The sequence below is a fragment of the Sciurus carolinensis genome, chromosome 17 (genome assembly GCF_902686445.1).
Source record: "Sciurus carolinensis chromosome 17, mSciCar1.2, whole genome shotgun sequence".
Lineage (NCBI taxonomy): Eukaryota > Metazoa > Chordata > Mammalia > Rodentia > Sciuridae > Sciurus > Sciurus carolinensis.
In genome coordinates this window covers 2,409,067-2,421,043 of record NC_062229.1, presented here as the reverse complement: position 1 = coordinate 2,421,043, position 11,977 = coordinate 2,409,067, and the positions used below count along the sequence as shown (strand labels likewise).

The window sequence follows — 11,977 nt, the reverse complement described above, 5'->3', positions numbered from 1 at the left end:
GGTAGCCAGATTGAATGACACCACATCCCAAAATATAAAAACAAAAAGGGAGAAATATAAGGTCACCACTCTTACTTTTCCCAATCGGCGCTCAACACCCTGCCCAGACCCCTAGCAACAAGGCTCACCCAATCAACCATCGCCCTGCTCCCCAGCAACATGGCTCACCCAATCAGCCATTGCCCCGCCCCCCAGCAACACGGCTCACCCAATCAACCATCGCCCTGACCCCCAGCAACAAGGCTCACCCAATCAACTCTCACCCCATTTCATGCCCCAACCAGTCAGCCTCTTCCCGGCCCTATATAAGTGTGTGCATAAAATAAAATGGAACTACTCCTGCGCTTAGCTTTGACCCATGTCTCCGTGTGGAATTCTTTCGATTACAAAGTCTGAGTTTTTTTCAAAAGCTAAACTTGGTTAATATGAAAACATCAATGTAATTATAATGCTATTCCTCTTCTTTGTATATTAAATGTGCTCATATCTTCCAGGTATACAAGTCTTTAAAGTAAAAGATTTAAAGGAACATATTATCAAACTGATGTTCTCTAAAGTTTTTGGTAACAGTATCTTTTACACTTGAGATATAAAAAGTTAAAGGTAATTTTATTGTAAAGATTACTATGACCTCCAACAGGAGATATAATGTGTACTTTAACTGCTATCCGTTAGTGCCTTTCAAAAGTATACTAGGCCATCATCTATAGGCAGATAATAAATAAAATGGATAAAAATAACTATAAAGTTATAAACATTAAAGTTAAATCCCAATACTCTTACTTTAAGACTGATAAGACTGGCTTGCTAGATGTTTAAAACCAAGACTTAAAGACTAAAATTAAGAGAAAAGGACCAAGAAAACCAATATTCGGCTCTTGCCCTATGAGTTACTTTGAACCCAGGGAACAAGGGAGAGCTTTACCCTTCTGGGTCCCATGACTGCCAATCAGGGAAGGTACTGCCAATCAGTCAGTGCACATCCTGCAAAGGAGGAGGGTCATTGGAAAGGGGAGACATCCCTTCTGCTTCCAAGAGAAGCCACATGACCAGCGAGACCTTGACCCATCCTAGCACAAATGGCACTAGCAGAGCTAAGAGGCTGCTCACAAGTTCCCCAGAGTGACCCCCAAGGGAACTCAGCTGACTCTCAGCAATGGATGGAAACAGGGTCAGTTTGACCAGCTTGATCCTAAACACCTAGCAAAACCCATTAAAACCAAACACAGTCATTCCTGAACATTAAAAAAACAAAGTAAGTTACCTTAATGTAACTTAAGATGTACACTTGTGTTAGCCCTTCCGTAAGACTGGAGGTGGTGAAGGAAAGATTCTTAGGCAAAAATTCCTGATAACTATCAAGAGAAACTGCCAGAGTTATAAGTTTTTAGTCAGTTTAAGGCCTGCAGATCTTCCTACCCTCCTACACAGGTAGGCTTGATTAATGTTTGTAGTTTGATTCTCTAGCCCTAAGTAACAAAGATCAAGGGATCTCTACTAAGCACAGAGGTCATGCCAATAAGAAGATATTTTACAAAAATCAGATGACATTAGGAAACCTAACTGGATGTTGTGTTTACATTCCTGATAACTCTGATGATGTTGGAGATTTACAAGTAAAGGCCGCATCTTCTCCAGCCTTGTTAGGCTTTGTTAGGCCTTGTCATGGGGACCACATCTCAGCTCTTCCACCTTCTGGGAAGAGAGTATGGATTTCTATCATCTTCACGATGTTCATTGATGTGTTCCAGATGCTACAACATTCATTTTGCATTAATCTCATTTCAGTACTCTTGTCTTTTTGTTTCTTTCATAGAACCAGACTTTCACCCCGTGATGGACCCAATTTCTAAAAGGGGACTCCGAACTGCCTGCCCCACCCCACAACGCCCCCTCTCAGCTCGAAGCAGCAAGAGCCGTCATTGCCCTTTTCCCTACATCAGTAAAAAGTCCCTAAAATTTGAGGGGAAATAAAAATTACAGTCCGTGTAGATAGGAATTGGGTCAAAGCACAGAACAGAAGCTGTTTTGGGTCTAAAAAGTTAGAGACCACCTCTGGGAGAGTAAAAGCTTCCAGAGCCCTTCCTCCCCGTCACCAAGACAACCTGCTTCTGCTCCAACCTGTTGCTAAGTCTCTCCAACAGGTTCAACTTAAAGCTGAACTTAGGAGAGAACCTGCCCCAGAGACCACGGACTCCAACACCCATTCCAGCCAGGAGACTACGTCCACGTCAAGCGGTTCCAGAAGGAAGGACCAATGCCCGGGTGGAGGGGCCCTTACTCACAACAAGGACTCCTCACATCTGAGTCAAGAACCCCTGGGAGGTCCACACAGGTGGAGGAGAGGAGGCCCCAGGTGGTGTCGCCAGGCTCTACTCAGGCACTGCCAGCAGCTGCCAGGAAACCCACCAACCTCTCCAAGGTGACAGGGACCGGGCAGCGCCCTGAGAGTGCCCCCTGCCCTTCTGGAGCGATTACTGCAGGCTCACTGGTCACACACGCCTGTTGACCCGGAGGCCCCAGAAAACTGGAGAGCAATAAGTAGAGCCCAGTCAGTCCCTGATGTCAGAGAGAGAAACTACAGAGACAGTTGGTTCCGAAGGAAAGGTACTTTCGGAATTGGCAGAGCCAGCTCAACGGGTTTTTTATAACTGGGACCCACCCGAAGGTAGGCAAGCTAAGAAGGTTGCAAGAGGACTGGTCACAGCCACGACGGAGAGAATGGAGACCAATTCAGACAAAGGTCAGATAAGCCTCAAAACCAAAGTGCTTACTGCAAAGAAAAGGGACATTGGAAGGATAAGTGCCCAAACAAGAGGAAGCCCCCAGCTGTCCTCCAGCTTGGAACTGAGGACTGACGGGGCCAAGGCTCCATTCCAATAAGCCCCAGGAGCCTAAGGTCACCTCACAAATCGGGGGCAAACCTGTGGACTTCCTGGTCCATACAGGAGCTACACTTTCCATCCCCACTGAGGCAATAGGACCAATATTAAAAGGTACTAGCCCCATACAAGAGGCAACAGGAAAGGCTAAAAACTATCCTTGGGGGCTGGGGATACAGCTCAGTTGGTAGAGTGCTTTCCTGGCATGCATAAGGCCCTGGGTTCAATCCCCAGCACCACAAAACAAAACAAAACAAAACAAAACAAAAAACTATCCTTGGACCAAAGCTAGAATTACTGACCTTGGGCATGGGACCACCACTCATTCCTTCCTAATCGTACCAAACTGTCCCTACCCGTTGCTAGGATGTGATTTATTACAGAAATTACAGGCCACCATCTCCTTTAAAGATGACTGGACCTCACTGTCCCACATTTTAATGACTTGCCCCATTGAGGAAGAATACATTCTGATGACTCATGGCTCCACACTGCCACCTCCTGACCATTTGACAGAACTCCAACGTAAATTTGGGGAGTATGGATAGAAACCAATTTGCCCGGGCTGGCGACCCACTGCCTGCCCGCTGTTGTTCAGATGCTGAGTGGCCACACCGGTCCAGGTACGACAATACCCAATAAGTCAGGAGGCAAAAAGGGATGTTGCTAAGCACATTTCCAGACTTAAACGAGCAGGCATCCTGGTTCCCTGCCAATCGGCTTGGACGGCTTGCCACGCGTTTAAAAGCCAGGAACAAAAGATGGGCCTGGTCCAAGACCTCAGAGAAGTCGACAAAGGGGTAGAGACCAGTCACCCCACTGTGCCCAACCCATACACCCTTCTGAGCATGTTAACCCCAAGCTGCCAAATCTGCACCGTCCTAGTCAAAGCAAACAGATAAAAGACAGGTCTTTTCACATAACTTTTACATAACACTTAGACAAGGCTTAGATATAGTTTTCAGATGCATACATATACCTAGTCTCATATATTTTGGGTGTTAACAATATTGTTACAACCTAAATAACAGTTATTTGTTTAAGACTTTAAAGTAGGAACACACCTTAATTTCTTTAAGACTCAGTTTTCCTAAGTAGTAAAACCTGACAAATACAAGAAAAGTATCTTGACAGGGGCATATTAATATTTTAGATTTTGTTTCATATCAGTACATTAAAGTTTAAATAAATCTGTGCTAATTATAGCCAATTTAATCACAAACTTTTTGAAATTTACCCTTTACTTAATCAGACCCTCCTGTCACTTACTCAGAACTTCTTTTCAACACTTACTCAGACCCTCTTTCACTTGCACAAAACTTAACTTACACAAACCTTTTCTTTTAACACAAGACTTACATCTAATTTCCCATCACAATCCTTCTTAAAACTGTCTCCCTTTATAAACCTTCTTCTCTTTTCTCTCCTTTTAAACTTACAATTTGAAAACAATCTTTATTAAATTTTAAATTTAGACAAATTATTTTAATAAGATGAAATACTTTATGCAACCGACAGTATTTTAACTGAAATGCAGTGGAAACTTTTGGACCCTTTCTTAAATTTATATTCTGAAACGGATCTTCTGAATGCTATCTGTGCATTTAATTACACAACCAGTTTCATCCCGGGAGAGGGTTGGACAGCAAAGGGATACTATCGCAGCAAGAACTGGTTTTACCCCCGTGATGAATAGCCTCTAGCCAAATGGGATGTCCTGTCAGATCTTAAAAGAGGAAATTATTCTCATCCCCAGGTCATAAACTAACAGTGCTGGAACCTATTGCCACATCCTTGTGGTCAGCAGCCTCTACCCTCTGGGGGCAAAAAGGACTGGAAGGCAGGGGAGAGGCCACGTTCTCTTTGGCCATTTCTTACAGTCCAGGAAGCTTTCAGTCAGCTGGCCCTGGATGGTGGCCCAGGCCGGCTTCGGCGGCAGGCAGCTTGGTGAGCGTTTGTCCTGGACGACCCTCCCAGTTGCTGGCCTAGGATGCCGCCCCTTACCCAGTGCTGCTGCCAGGTTGGGTGCCTCCCTCAGAGGAGCAGCCACCGTGCCCGGGGCGCTCGGTCCTTGGTGGTAGGCTTTGGCAGGGCAACCAAGACCCCAAGCCCAGCACGAGGTGCCAGGGTGGCCTCCACAGCCCGGGGCCGCTGGGGTCGGGCGCTGCAGCAGGGGAAGGAAAGAGGGACAATTGGGAAGTCTGCAGACAAGTGACAGGACAAATAACAGATAAACCCAGAGGACAGAATTTACAGGGTCAGAGAACAAAACTAACAAAAGACAAAGAGGAGGAGTTTCCTGGAACTGTCAGTGTAACCCCAGAAAGGGGTGAGCACTGCTCACGCAGCACGGGCGACCGGGGCAGAGGAACACTCCCTGCAGGGAAAGGCAAGGACCCCACAGGCGTCTGGTCACCACTAAACCAAAATGAGCTCAGAGGACGGTCCAGCTCCATTTCCTCGGAAGGAGCAGACAGGACAAAGACCTCAACAGAGACATTTTTAGGAAAAGTACCCAGAACATATTCAGTCATGCAACCATTACATGGTGAACATGAAGGAGCTTGACCCACGTCCACAATAAAGAGCAAAAGAAAAAACAGAAAAAGACGAACAAACACAGAACAGGTGAGACACCAAAGACAATGACAAGTGGCCACTCCTGATACCTGACCCAAGCGCCTGGGCAACGTCTTGCCACAGACCAGGACTTGGGAAGTAGTGCTGCATCCAGCCTTCCTCAGAGTCCCAGAAAAGGCTCCGCCAGAAACAGACTTACTTGCGTGCCCGGGGGGTGCAGAAACAAGAGCCTCTCAGAGAATTCAGCTCAGTCCTGGGGCGGGCTCTGCAGACCTGGAACTGAAGAACCTGTCTCAGGGGCCTTCCCCAGGAGCAAGGGCTCCTGCCTCTTACAGTCTTTCCCACCTCGCAGGAATTTTCAGGTCAGTGGTGAGTAGAGGTCGCCCACCCGTCAATGAGAATCTTGCTGGGGCCTCAAAATGTTTTGGGGTGCGGGAAAATTACAAACCACCACGCATATTGAGCCAAATTGACAGGGAAAAAAGGGTCCTATAACAAGCATGCCAGGCAAGTGGCAGCTGGGAGCAGGCTAACACCTCAAAGAACTCCCAGCCTCAAATTTTGAAAGTACAGAGTTTATAAAGGCAAAATTCACAAAAACCACAAGGACAACTGAGGCACATGTAGGTCAGAAAGACCTTGTAGAGACAGTTATTTTGATTACATGAGAGAATAGTTTTGATTGCACTTTTCAGAGTCAATTTTGTTACACATCAGGGCCACAGTCAGGGGTGTGGGAAGATCCCACTGTACTGTCAACACAGATGCAGCTTCAGGAGGATGAAAGGAACACATGACAAGCAAGCACACCATGGAGTCAGGCCAGAACAAAATGACGTTACTTTGGTTATTATTCCATTTCAATATATGTTCACTAGACCACCCCCCCCAAAAATAACCTATATAAACCGAGTCCCTTTCTTTGTTCAGTGACTCATTTTCCACCGGGAGAGTGGGTCCACAAAGAGCCATTTCATCCCCCTGAATAAAGAGCTGAGATGAACCATGAGGTTTGCGTCCTGCCCAGTTATTTTTTTGGTAACAAACATGGTTACTATAACTCAAGTTTCACTGTACAATGGAACCATCTTAAGTTAGGGAACATGTGGTCAGAAGGAAGCCATCTTGAGACTAAGAGTCATGTGATTAAGAGCACGGCCATCTTTAAATCAGGGAGTCATGTGACCATAGCGGCGCCATTTTTAAGCTCCCTAATAACTACCCAATCACAATTGTAGCTCTTCCCTTTTGCCCATACCGATTTTGTTAGCTAATTGGTAGGTTGTACCCTGCCCCACCTCTTCCCATCAGGAGCAAGGGGCAGTCCCTCCTTAGGGGTGACTGGTGGTGGCTGCCCGCCCAGGTGTGCTTGCCCAGGGTTCCCTGGGGGGGTCGCACCTCTCTGCAGAAGTACATTCCCCTTGCTGACCCACTTCAGAGCCCAGGTTTGATTTCTTGCAGGACCTCATCATTTCTAACAGGGTCAAACCTGCGGAGCGGGGCGCAGAGGAGACAGACTCATCTCCGTGGACGCTGAGCGTGGGCTAGCTACGGGGGCATGAGGGAGTGGGGAATTTTCGTGGTTAGTCTGTTGCTAGGAGGTTGTCAGGGAAGGGTCCTTGTGGTGTCACCTGTATTTTTTGAGGTGGTCACTGTTCCATGCCAAACCAGATGTTTTCAGGATTCCAGTTCCAGATACCAGCTTCTCTGCTTTGCATGATAATGGAGTATTGTCTGGGTTTAGGTCAGGCTGAGTCGGAGAGACCATGGGGAGACTCTGTTCTAAGATGGAGGATACGTTTCAAAAGGCATTGCCTGTGTCATGTTCTTCCTAACAGAGGACCCGTTTTCTGCCTTGAGAGTGTTTCCCTTCCCCTTTCCCATCCCTTGTAATAAACTCATCCTGTTCCTGAGTGACATGTCTAAAATCTTTCTACCTGTATGGCAAGCATGGGGTTTGCAGGGGAAATCTTCCAGCTGCCTCAGTCTCTTGGAAGATCCCAGCTCTGCAACATCCCCAGGGTGGTCCCCGACTTTCTCAGGTTCACCGAAGCCAACACCTGTGGGGCTGCAACCTGGCGCTGGGGGCGCAGGAGTGACTCCGACGGCTGGACTGAGCTTGGAAACCGCGGCCTCAGACCTGCCCACCAGCGGGGAGCACGGGAACTGCCCTCCGGGGCCATTTGGGAAACGGAGGCCATTTGCTGGTAGTGACCTGGAGGAGGCCCGGGACTTCCCCTGCCGCGGAACAGTGGCTCCGCCCGAGCCCACCACGTATCGGGTTGCAGCTTGGGGTCAGGGGCTCAGCCTTACAGTAATGAGGAACCTGAGGCCCGCGATCACCGCTCTGGAGCTCGGAAACCTCAGCTGTTGGGACCTGAGGGGAAACTGAGGACCGTGGCGCTCAGCAGGCTGCGGGGTGGAAGCTCCCGCGAAGGCCGAGCCTGAAGCGCTAACCAGGCTGCAGCCTTAAAGGGTTAACGCCCGGGTCTCACGCACCCAATCAGGTGCAGGGTCTGGTTCTCGGCCAACCAATCAGCTCCCGGATAAAAGCTCGCGGGAAGGGGGCGGGGCAGGGCTGGCGGTCAGGCGCCTGGACTTCACAGCCCTGGCCTTTGTCGGGTGGCCGCCCCCGCCTCTGCCCCGGGACCTTCGCCCCCGCCCGGCGCCCGAACTCCCCCGCCCGGGAAGGGCTGAAACCCCGGGTGGTTCCCAGAGTCGAGAGGCGCCCTGGACAGGCGTCGGCCGCGGTGGGTTTGCCCCGACCCCAGTCGACAGGGAGGACGCCCAGGACTTCGCAGCCTCTGAGGAGCAGGACTTGACGCGGAACCAGAGCCGCATTCGTGTAAATCGTCACCTTATTTCTTGTAGCCCTGGACTCCTGGAGACACCACCCAGTCACACCACCAACAGCTGGACCCTCCAGCTCCCCCAGACAGCAGGGACCAAGTGGCCTCAGCTTATTTCCCCACATCCTTGCTCACCGTCTTCCAAAATTCAGAGCCAGGCTTCCAGCTGCTAGAGGTCACCTGGGACCCTTCCGCAGGCTCATGCGATCATGCTTATCTTCCACCCGAGCCCCCAAGGGACCGTGCTGAAAAGCTCGTATTTACCACCTTCCTACACTGAACTAGACCCTTCTATGGCTCCCCATTGCCCTTGACAAGTAAAATTGAAACCAACCACTGACCTAATGGGCAATTTATATGACACATCTGTATACATCTTATGGCACGGATACAGTGAACTGCGTTCAATTGCTTAGCTGAGGAAGAGATTGCTCTTCTGTGGATTACGAAGCCTTTGCTATCTGTATAAAGTCCAGGCAGCCTGGCCCAGTATTAAAGAAGTGGAATATGTGAGTTTTAAAACTCCCAAAAAAGGGGCTGGGGAGATAGCTCAGTCGGTAGAATGCTTGCCTTGCAAGCACAAGGCCCTGGTGTTTAACTAAAAAGTTCTGCCATGGCTGAACTTTTAGCTCACTAGTAGAGCCCATGCCTAATTTCTGGGAGGCCCTGGTTCCAACCTTAGTACCAAACAAACAAAATACTCCTGACCTTCTGGCCTTATCCCTCAAAGAGATCCTTGATGAAATATCAAGAATTAAAATTCATTAATACATACAATGAGCCAGGCACACACCTGTAATCTCTGATCTGAAGCCAAGGCAGGAGGATGGCAAGTTCAAGGCCAGCCTGATCAGTGTAGGGAAACCCTGTCTCAAAGTGAAAAGAGCTGGGGACTCAGTTCAGTGGTTAAGCACCCCTGGGTTCAATCACACCTGTATAAGGAATGATATGAATTACACACTGTGGCCTAGTGAGGTTTGTTTCAGGGATATAAGGCTGGTTCAGTATACAGAAATTAATGTCGTCCACCATATTTAATGAGCTGTGGCTGGCCGAATAATAGTCCCCTAACCTGTCATCCCAGTGACAGGAAAGTGAGGCAACTTAGTGAGACCCTGTCTCACAACAAAAATCAACAGGTGCGGGGAGCTGGGTTGTGGTTCAGTAGTAGAGCCCTCGCCTAGCATGCGTGAGGCCCTGGGTTCCATCCTCAGTACCACATAAAACTAAAATAAAGGTATTATGTCCACCTATAACTAAAACAAGAATAATGGGGGCTGGGAGATAGCTCAGTCAGTAGAGTGCTTGCCTTGTAAGCACAAGGCCCTGGGTTTGAATCCCCAGCACCAAAAAAAACAAAAACAAAAACAAAAAAACAAGAATATTTTAAAAATTAAAAATAAACAGGGGTTGGGGATGTACCTCAGTGGTAGAGCACTTGCCTAGCAAGTATGAGGCACTGGATTTGATCCTCAGCAACACATAAAAATAAATAAATAAAACAAAGATATTGTGTCCATCTGCAACTAAGAAAAAAAATTAAGACAACACACAAAAGGGCTGGGGATGGTAAAGTGCCCCTGGCTTCAATCCCCAGCACCCCCCAAGTCCAGCCACCCCACCCCCCAAAAAAGAATAGTCCCCCCAAAATGTCCATATCCCAATCCTCAGGACCTGTGCATCCGCCAGGGTAGGAGGGGAAGGGAACCCGCGGCTGTGGGCGGGAGGTGGGTGCCTCAGCTGTACAGCCCTTACCTGGAATGTGCATGGCCCTGGGTCTCCACCTCAGCAGCACCAGAAAAAAAGGATTAAAGTTGCTGACCACCAGCCTTTTCGAATAAGAATATCCTGAAGAATCCAGCGTAAAGGTCCACAAAAGTGGAACAGGGAGAGCAGGAGTTCCGAGGGTAGCACCTGAGAGCTCTTGTCCTAGAAGGACCCAGCGGTAGGTTTCTTCGGTACAGAATAGGGGATCGGGAGGCTCTGGAAGTTAGAGAAGGCAAAGAAATAGATTCACCCACAAGGCTGTGCAAAAGGGACACGGTTGAGCCAACACCAGGATTTGACCCCTGAGTCCCACCTGGGACTTCTGTAGAACTGTAAGATAAAGCATTGGTGTTGTTGCAAGTTTCTAAATGTGTGGTCATTTGTTACAACAGCCAGGAAAACATACCCAGGCTAAAGAAGAGAAATCACAGTCATCAATTGTCGGAGAAAAGTCAGTTGACACAATTCAACACCCCCAAATCAACCAAATAAATGGGAAAAAATGAATACATTTAAAAACCCCAAACCACCCCCACACAAATATTCAACACCCATTTATGACAAAAACTCTCAGCAAACTAGGAACAGAAGAAAACTATCTCAACTTGCCAACGGCTAGTTACAGAACCTGTAGCTAAAACCACACTTTCCTGGCCTCTTCCTGAAGGACAGCTCTGCCCCGAGGCTGGGAAGGGGGCAAGGGCACCCTCAGCTGCTGCTGCTGAGCTGGACCCCAGCTCCATCCTGCCTGTGCCTCTTCACTTTGCACGGGAATTGTACCACCAGAAAAGGAAGTTGAAGGCACACGCGGGACAGGAGGAAATGAAGCTGGCCCTGCTCACAGATGATGTGATCTGCTTAGGGAATTCTGAGAAATCTATTTAAAAACCCACTCTGGAGCTAATAATAATTTCAGCAAAGTCGAAGGATACCAGATCCACCTGCAAAAAGAAAAAAAAAAAGGCTCGTCATCCCAGTAGCTCAGGAGGATCGCGAGTTCAAAGCCAGCCTCAGCAAGGGCAAGGCACTAAGCAACTCAGGGAGACCCCGTCTCTCAATAAAATACAAAATAGGGCTGGGATGTGGCTCAGTGGTTGAGCATCCATCCCTGAGTTCAATCCCTAGTCCTAAAACAAAAAACACCTTGATATCCTAGAAATGAATACACAAAGACCAAATTAAAAATGCAGTGCACAGCTGGGCGACGTGACCAGGCCTGCAATTCAGCAAACTCAGCAAACCAAGGTAGGAGGCTCATAAGTTTAAGTGAGAACTTGTCTCAAAATAAAAAAGGCTGGGAGTGTGGCTCAGTGGGAGAGTGCCTGGGTTCAATTCCAGTACCAAAAATAAATAAATAGGGCTGGGGATGTAGCTCAGCTGGTAGAGCACCGGCCTTGCAGGCACAAGGCCCTGGGTTCAATCCCCAGCACCACAAACATAAATAAATAAATAATAAAGGACGATGCACCAGGACTGTGTCTCAGTGGTAGGGACTTGCCTAGCACACTCCAGGTCCTGGGACTGGTCCCCCACGAAATATACAGTCCCTAATAATTACTCAAAAAGGAAAAGAAAGAAAGAAGCGCGTAGGTGTGAATCCGGCAGAACCCAGTGGACGTGCGCGTCCCCACACCAACACAGCGCTGACACAGAAGCCCAAGACCCCAGTAAACCGAGAGGCAGACCGTGTCCATGGACAGGAGGACGGTGGAGAGAGTTGTCAGTGTCCCTATTTGGCACACAGGTTTGGGGGCGCTCTCGTGGAAATTCAGAGGTGAGCCTCGGCTAGTAGGCAGGTGGCCCGGAACTGTGTTCTGGGGAGGTGGCCGGCCGTCCCCAGCCCTCAGGCAACCTGCCCTCCCTGCTCCTGCCTGGCTCGGGAAGGGAGCCCAGGGAGGC

General features: G+C 48.6%; 1 long non-coding RNA gene across 1 annotated transcript; it reads right to left on the bottom strand.

Annotated features, from left to right (window-relative positions):
• Window positions 1-4,813: 4,813 nt before the first annotated feature.
• On the bottom strand, window positions 4,814-7,320 carry LOC124969584 (uncharacterized). Its single transcript, XR_007105990.1, has 3 exons — window positions 7,094-7,320; window positions 5,662-5,741; window positions 4,814-5,046 (listed from the first exon to the last, which is right to left on the bottom strand). It is a non-coding gene; the product is annotated as an uncharacterized LOC124969584 (long non-coding RNA).
• Between the last annotated feature and the right edge of the window lie 4,657 nt (window positions 7,321-11,977).